Source organism: Capsicum annuum, chromosome 5 (genome assembly GCF_002878395.1).
Source record: "Capsicum annuum cultivar UCD-10X-F1 chromosome 5, UCD10Xv1.1, whole genome shotgun sequence".
Lineage (NCBI taxonomy): Eukaryota > Viridiplantae > Streptophyta > Magnoliopsida > Solanales > Solanaceae > Capsicum > Capsicum annuum.
Genome location: NC_061115.1, coordinates 212,291,779 through 212,301,900, shown reverse-complemented (window position 1 = coordinate 212,301,900; position 10,122 = coordinate 212,291,779). Strand labels below are relative to the sequence as shown.

The window sequence follows — 10,122 nt, the reverse complement described above, 5'->3', positions numbered from 1 at the left end:
ATTTTCAAGTTTAAGTACAAATAAAGAGTTCAGATTTAGAACAAAGTGTAATGACTCACGTTATTTGTATACATATTTTTCCTATTCATAAATTATGAGAATTTATTCAAGATATGTGGGTCATATGTTATAGCAAGCATGTTTCCTATGAAGACTTATGATATCGATTATTTACTTGCATACAACCCCATATACTCAGTACATTCCCAAGGTACTGATCCACATACTTGTCTGTGTGCTACATTTTCTCATTATGTAGGTTCAGGTGCTCAGTCCCAGCCTCATCTGTGATTCTCGAGTACCTTTATCTACATCTCCACAGTAGTGAGTCCTCATGGTTTGAGGACCCTTTTTCATACATTTTAATATTTTAGTGGATGTTTTATTGATTTCAGTTTAGTTCGAGTCAGTTGGGGATGTGTCCCAATGGCTCTCTAGTTTACTAGAGTAGTAGAGGCTCGTCAGACTAGTTTACCAGTTTATTAGTATATTGAGATTTCCAGTATTGTGACTGTTTAGACAGAATATTCTTGTCGTATTTCTTATGATTATGATATGACCGTACAAGTGAACGTTTTATTCCTCTTTAAATAAGTTTTATATGTAATAGCAGGCTCAAAGGGTTAGCTCGGGGCTACTTGTAGCCTTAAGCACCATGTGACATCTCGAGACCCGATTTTGGGGCATTACAGTTTCCCTTTCCCTTGACCTCTTTTCTTCACATTCTTCTTGTATCTCACCACTAAGTTTCTCTCCATCTTGAGGCTTGGCCTCATTCTCCTTGGATCCTAGCTCTCCCTCTTTTCTACTTAGATGGGGTATTTTTGGGTTAGGGTAACTTGGGAAGGAGACATTGGATTAGTGGAGTGTAGTGTCTTTGAATTGGAGGATTTTGGAGTGGAGAATTCTGGTTTAGGGATGGAATTTGTGTTCCAAGTCCTCCTTGTGGAACTTAGTGGGGTGAGAAACGGCTAGGTCCATCTTATTATTGGTTGTGGGAGTAAAGATTGACTTGGTTTGTAGCACTTGGTGGATACAATCTTTGGTAAAAGGTCTCTGGAGTAATAGTAGGTGAGGTGTTTTGAGGGTTATGAGGTCGAGAACTCCTTTGGCTTTCCACCCTCTCTAACCTCTCACTCGTTGAGGCCATATCCGAACCTAACTTCTCAACATTTGCCTTTATCCTAGCCACGCCTCGATACAAAGTTTCAAGACTAGCTAAGAGGACATTCATAACATTATTGTCCACGGTTGGAGAATTGGAATTTTTGGGTTCCATTTACAATTGTACCTACAAAACAAGAAAATGTTAGTTCAAAATACACTCACACATTCTTCACACTCGGCTTCCTCACTTGGTTCTTTAAGTGTTGTAAGCCGGCTATCAACTTGTGAGAACTTGGGAATGAGTCTACTCTTGAGTTGGAGTGGATTTTGGTTTGAAGACTCAATGAAGTCTTATACGCACTTGAACCAAAAACATCTACGAATTATAAACGAGCAAAGCACCACAAGTAACGCTTAACAAAAGAAGTACTCAAAAACTAGTTCACAACTTAGTAGGTTATAAACGAGCAAAGCACCACAACTAGTATAGGAGTCAATAAAAATGAAACTAATAGAGACAAGGAAAGAACCTAGGAATGTCCTATGACTTGAGTTTTATTGTTGGTGAGGCCCACGTTTCCTTTTCTTTTTGGCCGTTTGAATTTGTTGTTGAAGTGGAGTATGATGTTTTTTTTTCAAGACTTAAAGGGTTCAATCTTGTTTGTTGGAGAGGATTTTTCGGTTTTGAAATGAGGAAAGAAAGACTTTGGATTCTCTTTCCAAAGGTCAAAAGTTGTACATCATCTTTCACTAACTTGCACTAAAATGGCAAGACACCTTTTTGCCTTATCTTTGTCCCTTTCCCCTTTTTGCCTTTCTTGAAAGATGTTTTGACTCTCTTTTGGTAAGCAAGATTTTTGGTGGATTTTTGTTTCTTTGCCACTTTAGTGTTGTCTTGAAAGTAGTTCCAAGACAAATACAAGACTTTGCCTCTCTTTTCCCTTTTGAAATCAAACAAACCTTTTATTGAACATTCATCTCAAGAACAATATGAACAACAACAAGAACACTCATGACACTACAACATTTTAGGCCTACGGCTACACTTAATCCAGGCAACACTTATAAAGTGTTGTCAAAAGTATTTTTGACCACACTTTTAAAGTGTGATGATAGCATTAAGCTTTTGGCCATAGAAACATTGACAACATTTTAAAAGTGTTGGCTTTTAAATTATAGGCTACGGTTTATAAATGTTGCTAAAATACAAAATAATTGGCAACGACTTTTAATATATATGGCTACACTTTTTAAGTGTGGTATTATTATAATTTTAACACCACAATTTTTTAAGTGTGGTTTAATCATTTTAGTAAAATTTTATACCAAAAAATTTAGTTCCCTCCATATTTTTATATTTCAACCCGTTCTGCGTTAACTCCTCTCTTTGTGCCATTGCTCTGTTAATTCCTCTTTTTGCATTTAGTTGATCTATTAACTCCATCTCTTTTGCCATTTTCTTTGAATCTATCAGGTAGGTGTTTTCAATCTCTATTTGATTTTGTTGGAGCTAAATTCGTCAATTCTTCTAGCTAAATTTGTCCGTGTTTTGTGTTTTGAACAGACCCAGCTCCACCAGCTCCCTTTGAATCTACTAAGTAAGCTTTACTTTCTTGATTTTAGGTTTCATCTACCAAGTATTTTGTTGATTAATGTTTGTTTGATTTGGATTTGTCATTACCCTAGTTTTATTTGATTTGAATTTGTCTCACATAATTACCCTAGTTTTGTTTGATTTGGATTTGTCTCATGTAATTACCCTAGTTGATGATGTTTGTTTTCAGAGCATTCTAGGTCGGAAAATGCTTGAATTCCAACTGAGAAGGCTTGGTGATTTTGACGCTGAGAAAACTATTTGCTCATACCCCAACCTAGATAAATCTTTAAACTCTGTGAGAAGTTTCTTGATATCTGTGTTAAAGTTTCTATGGTGGATAGATATTAAGTTTCTTTATCTTGACCTGTTTATTCTTTTACTTTAAAAACTATTTGTAGTGTGGGCCAACCGTGGGGATGATAGAAGCATCCAATATTCTGGTACTACAGCTTTAAAAGGAGATTTTTTCAGGTAACAACTTGTTGGGAAATCCATTGTCAGACTTGATTAAACCCCCTTTGCACTTTGTGTTCTACTATTAAAAGATGGTATTACATGAAGGCAACATCAGTTATTTGAATCTGCTAGAACGGGGTAGGATATTAACATATTACTAAGTAATTTAGATGTGAAATACTCTTCTATATTTTAGATTTATGTATGTGCAAAAACTGATAAATATGTTCATATATACAAAGCATACTATTGGAGAGTGCATTAATATAAATACAGATGTCAGTAGGATTTGGACCCTAACAAAGTTCGTAAATCGATGAACATTATTGAACCAGCATTGACACTGGTACAAGTTTCAAGATTATGATGGGTATAGCATATGACTTTATAAGTTATAGTCAAACAAATTGAAATCTATTTATCACCATATTTATTTCTCGTTGCTAAATGATTTAGATTTTAGGTAAATGTCGGTTCTATATATGTTTGTTGTCTGATGGCGTGCTGCTATTAAACCTTTCATAGATCACTTTGTTTCTTGTTGTTCCAATTTTGAATAGCTAGAAACAACTAGGAAGGATTTTAAGTTGCATGGCTTCTAGACTTGAATGGTATCCATGCCGAATTAGGTTTATTCGTTTGTAATAAACAACAAAAATATGCCTAGTATAGTCGCACAAAATGAGATCTGGTTTATAATCAATAATATGATTAATATTTGTTTGTCCTGCAAACTATCTCAGTTTTGAGATTAAAAAATTTACCGCATGTTTTGCATGATATCTTGGAGCACTAAGCTCCAGGAATACACTTTTATATGTGTATTTAAGTTTGTTCAGTACATTTTAAACCTTGATATTATGACCTCAAGCTTTTTCTAACCGATCGATGTCACGAATAAAACCTACATTAATGTTTGATATGCAGATGTGGTCATAGAATGGCCTAGGGGATTCTTACTGGTGGATGTAATGACCTAACATGATACTACTTGAACAACTTTGTTGATGGTATGAAATAGGTAATGATGCTTCTTACCAAGAACTAGTTGTTACTCAGGTTTGTACATTACATCAAGTTGGTAGAGTATTTTATGTAGTTGGTAGAGTGTATTATGTGTTGTCACTTGCAACTTGGTTTCATACTAATCTTCCAGTTGTAAGTTTGGAAAGCATTCTTTAAATAGTATTAAGTTTCACTTATGCGACCCCATCTGCAAAATATTAACTGAACTTGGTATCATGATTACTCTCTCAGCTGACACTGGTGATCATTTGTAATGTGCTTCCAATTTTTGGATTAGTTTCTTGTTGACTACTAGGAGATACTCTTATTATGAATGTCCACTCTTTATCTTATTCCTGAGATATTGTGAGCAAATCAGCATAGGCTGCTTAACATCACATTTTCAGAACGTCATGTTGCGATTGTCCAATCTCTTGAGTTTAGGTTATGTTTCTTGTAGAACGTCGTATTGCTGTTGTTCTTTCTGCACTCAGGCAGCTGACTATTATTAGAGTGGCAAATGATGTTGCGGAGAATGTTGGGATTCTGCCTGGCAAAGCTTACAACAAGTTCCCTCCTTGGGTTATTTTGTTTGTGGTGTTTGCCTTTCTTTTTTTGGCTATGGTATTCTTTGGCTTACTATCATCCAAACTGTGCTCTCCTTGTCGTACTGGGTTGTGAGTTCTTGATAATTTTTGCTTTCTCTCTTTCTTTTTCCATCTCAAGTTCTATGATCCTCCTTCTGTTATTTATCTATTATTTGTTATGTATTATTTGCTACGCCTTGTTCTAGCTCTGTATTGTCTTGTTCTGTTGTTCAAACTGCCTTGTCATGTGTTACTTGAGCTAAGGATTTTTCAAAAACACCCTTTCTATCACCACGAGGTAGGATAAAGTGTGTGTACACTCTACACTCTGCAGACTTCACTTGTCAGAATACACTTGGTATGCTGTTGTTTTGAAGTAGGGGGTGTGGTGGGATGGGTGGGAGAATGATTATACTCTAATTGATTTCATATTTAGACTCCTAAAGTTGTGGAATTATGACCTTTTATTTTTATAAGGAACTTCTGCAAATGTATGTTGTATACACTCTGTCCACTGGATCTTCTATACTGGTATATCCTTAATCCGCCTTTGATCTTTTTACACTGGTACTGTGTTTCAATATATTATGTTTGAAGTTGAAAAATGGTAAGAAGCCAAAGTTGTCTTTGAACGTGCACTCGTTTGAACCGAAGTTAGAAACTTTTTGAGTGATTCAAAAGTGATAGTTGGTTTTTTCATCATTTTACAAAAGACTGTGATTGTGCCCATCTGAACATTAATATAGTTGAAAATGTGGTTGAAAACAATATAGTTTAGGATTTCACTAGGTTCATTGTTATTGCTGTTGTTTGTTGAAAGCTGCTCTAAATTGTCCAAACACCTACTTGTGGGCAAGTTTCCATCTTTCAAATGAGGCTGTGAAGATGATGCTTATGACAGAATCCCGTCCGTAGTTTGGCGTACAATGGAAAAATGAAACATCAGAGAGATAAGATTTTCTGTAAAGGGTGATTATCCCCTAGCTGCCATGTCCATGATTTCTTCTCCATTCATAAAAAAGCAACATCTCCTTGAGAAAAGAAAAAGATCAAGAATTATTTTGACGTTTGGCCAGAGAATTCCAGATATTTTTATATGTTTCTTCCTTTTACTACTTGTTCTTCTTTGAGTTGGCTACATTTTCAAGAGTTTGGAACCTAAATGATGCTTATTGATGTTAAATAATGGGCTATGATGATGATTTGCTTGTTTCTGGGCTATAATGTACTTCACTGCGTTGAGAAGATCCTATCCGTATCTTGGCGGGGCTACCTGTGCATCATCTGCAAACCGGTGTCTTTCAGCTATGACGTGTGTTGGTTTCTCTTTGCATGTTTGTAGAACAGCAAAATCTGAGCCCTAAAATTTTTACTATAACCACATATCTGGGTTCTTTAGCTTTTGTTGAACACCCTATTTTTCTGATGCAGTTCTCCACCAATTTTTAGCTCAAAGTTGAGGTGATCAGAGAAGAAAGAGGATTTTTCTGGGTGGTTGACCATCTCCGGTATGCCTATGATTTCTTTTTTGCTCTAATCAACAGCCCTTTAGCGCCAAAAAATGCAAAAACCATAGATAATCTTCTTTTTTCTGCTTATGCTTCAGCAATGTAAAAAGACGCAACAAGATAAATTTTCTCAAGAGTCTGGAACCTTAATGATGTGAAAAAAATGGTTGTGATGATGATTTGCTTCTTTCTTGGCTATAATCTACTAAACAGCATTGAGAAAATCCGACCTGGATCTTGGCGAGGTGACCCAGTAAGGCATTCATTTGCTAACCGATGTATCTGCAGCCTTGGCAATGTCGATTTCTCTTTGCATTTATGTAGCACAATAAAATCTGAGCCCTAAAGTATATGAGGCCAATAAATAGAAAAGGGAATTCTTGGAGGGTGGTTGCCCCCTCTGTTTGGCCTATGATTTCTCCATAAACAAAATCAACAACCCTCTTCTGTTTCTTGTTTTCACTACTCCTATATCAAACATCCCTCTTTGCTAATGTTTTTGGGATTTCACTAGGTTGGTTGTTGTTAATGTTGTTTGTTGAAAGATGCTCGAAATTGTTCAAATGCCTACTTGCGGGCAAGTTTCCATCTTTCAAATGAGATTGTAATGATGATTCTTATGGCAGAATCCTGACCGTATGCTTACTTACTTTATCATATGCATTTATGACTATGTAGGTTGGACTAGTTGTATATGATTCTGAAGTTCCAGTTGGTTCCACTCCTTAGTATATGGTTGGTCATTACACGGTATCTTGACATTACACTTTAAAAGATGTCTTTGCTCTTTGTATACCAAAATATTTTGGATTGATCGTTCTATTTTACTATTCTCTCATGTACATCATTCTCGATCAAAAAGTTAAAAATTTAATTTTTAGGTTTTCAGGTATTGATCCAGGCTGTGGAACAACTAGTTGAAAAGATACTTTGAATTAGCTTGCATGGTTATATTCAATCATGTTAACTGCAACAGTGGTAAAACTCGCCCTGTGGCTTTACTGTAAAAGCTCAGGGAATGACATTGTTCATGTCTATGCAAAGGTATGTTTGTATTATCCTTTACCATCTTGCTCAAAACTAAATCTAAAGTCTAGTGAAGCCGTGTAGGGCAATTTCGATTCACTAGCATTGTTGTTGTTGTATTCATCTCTTTTCTTGCTCAAAACTAAATCTAAAGTCTAGTGAAGCCATGAGTGGCCTATTTCGATTCACTAGCACCTTGTTGTTCATCTTGTTGCTCTTGTGTTGGCTTGAATCCCCTGATACACACTTAGTCTTGTATCAATATGTTATTAATTTGTTGAACTTAATTTGATAGTTGTACTAACTTAGCAAAATCATCTAGATGCTCCATCTTTGTTGTTTGCTTTCCCTTAAGTATCCTGAAATCCATTCACACTATGTAACCATAATTGATCCCGCACAACCACTTTCTTAATAAGAGTAAAACTAAATGGCCACCGTTAAGTAAACAACCTTATAACCTTAGCCTTAACGTCCACCGTTTACAGCCTAATCTATTCATAAAACTTAACGGACACCGTTTAATAAACAACCTTATAACCTTAACGGCCACCGTTTAACCTTATAACCTTATTTAGGAAACAACCTTATAACCTTAACAGCCACCGTTTAACTTTATAACCTTTTATTAGTTAACAACCTTATAACCTTATAACCTTAACGGCCACCGTTAAGTAAACAACCTTGTAACCTTAGCCTTAACAGCCACCATTTATAGTCTAATCTATACATAAAACTTAACGGCCACTATTTAATAAACAACCTTATAACTTAAATGGCCACCGTTTAACCTTATAACCTTATATTAGGAAACAACCTTATAACCTTAGCCTTAACGGTCACCGTTTAAAGCCTAATCTATACATAAAACTTAACGGACATCGTTTAATAAACAACCTTATAACCTTAATGGCCACCGGTTAACCTTAAAACCTTATCTTAGGAAACAACCTTATAACCTTAACGGCTACCGTTTAACCTTATAACTTCATATTAGGAAACAACCTTATAACCTTAGCCTTAACGGTAACCGTTTAAAAGCCTAATCTATACATAAAACTTAACGGACATCGTTTGATAAAAAACCTTATAACCTTAATGGCCACCGGTTAACCTTAAAACCTTATATTAGGAAACAACCTTATAATTATGTAGTTGGCTACTGACAATGACATCTATTTATGGTTATTACTTAGGTGATGGTGTTGTTACCAAAGGACAGGGCTATGGAATTCATAGTATTCATGTGGATGGTAATGATGCTCTTATTGTTTTCACCGTTGTCCAGGAGGCACGAAAAATAGTTGTTAATGAACATAAACTTGTTCTAGTTGACATAAACTGCACTCTTTTTGATATTGAGGCTTATGCTAGTTGTGGAAGTGTCGTTAACTGCTTCTTTTATGTTCAACATGCTCTCAGGAAGCAGGTAAACTCAAGACTCTAGGCAAAGAAGATGCTGGTGCGGATAAGAGACATCAATATTAAGGTCAGTGGACTTGAGTTACTCCATTTCTGTACTAGGCATTAAAGGTTTGCATATTTTTATATTAGAGTTCCCACAGGTTAAACATTGGTGAGATGAGACTTCTAAATGCAGCAATTCTATTTGTGGAAGTATGTTAAAGTTACGTTCATAACTAAAATGAAACAATAGCTTGGGAATATGGATCAATTTATCTTAGGTCTATCGAAAACAACCTCGCTACCTTTGGGGGTTGGGGTAAGGTCTGCGTTCACTCTGACCTCCTCAGACCCTAGTTTATGGGAGTACACTTGATATTTTTTTCAGGTCACATTTTCTATTCAAATATAATAATTTTTCTTTTCTGGTTCATTTCCCCATTCTTTACTTAATTATAGTTATTTTCTTATGAAATGCAGGTAAGGTGATTTTTAAAGGAAATATTAGGTGGATCTGTTTGTGTTATATACAACAACATAGCATGTTATTCAACTAGAGAAGAACATAGTTCAACTCACAAATCATCAAGGATATGAATAATAATGTATATTGTGATCGAGGACATCGCAAAGCCTAGATTAAGCATGGAGTCAGTCTATTTCTCGAAGGGAACATGATGAAAATTTGCGTGTACTATAATTTTTGAGTTTTTTTTATCTAACATAGTGTTTTGAGACAATCTAAATTGAATAATGATGTATAATATGACTAGTAGATGTATGAGAATATAATTGTATTTTTCAATCAAAATTTGTAGTAAATATTAATCGTATAAAATAGACAAGAATGCTATGTTTTAAACGTGTGGTCATTGGGAGGAGGGATATATATTGTGCGACTTATTTAGATGTGTATGTGAAAATTAGCAAAGGCAACACTTTGCAAATGTTGCTTTAGAAAAGGTATTAATGGATACACTTCAAAAGTGTGGCCTTAAGAAAGCAAAGACCACGTTTTTTAAGTGTTGTTATAGAGATGCTACAAAAGGCTACGCTTCTGAAGCGTGCCTAATAGTAAAACAAAGGCAACATTTTTTAAGTGTTGCTGTAGAGGTGCTACAAAAGGCTACGCTTGTGAAGTGTGCCCAATAACAAAACAAAGGCAACACTTGTAAGTGTAGCTTTATCAAATAAAAGTGTTGCCAATGACAAGCTACAAAGCGTGGCCTTTATACCTTAATGGCCACGCTTTTTACGTGTAGCTGATATGACAACACTTGAAAAGCGTGGCCTTTGATCAAATGTTACTCCTCTTTAGGCCACCCCCCAAAAAGTGTTGCCTAAAGTCCAAAAGTGTAGCCTTTGATCAAAGGCCACACTTTTTACTATTTTAGATCACGCTTTACAAGAGTGGTCGTAGGCCGAAAATGTT

The 10,122-nt window shown here is 35.5% G+C and overlaps 1 long non-coding RNA gene across 2 annotated transcripts; it reads left to right on the top strand.

Moving 5' to 3' along the window:
• The first annotated feature begins 2,456 nt into the window (after positions 1-2,456).
• LOC107871226 lies at positions 2,457-9,374 on the top strand. Of its 2 annotated transcripts, XR_001674652.2 has the most exons (10): positions 2,457-2,581; positions 2,672-2,705; positions 2,892-2,999; positions 3,103-3,175; positions 4,088-4,181; positions 6,184-6,260; positions 7,142-7,304; positions 8,483-8,539; positions 8,709-8,775; positions 9,171-9,374. It is a non-coding gene; the product is annotated as an uncharacterized LOC107871226 (long non-coding RNA). The 2 variants fall into 2 exon arrangements; XR_007055541.1 differs by lacking the exon at positions 8,483-8,539.
• Positions 9,375-10,122: the final 748 nt, after the last annotated feature.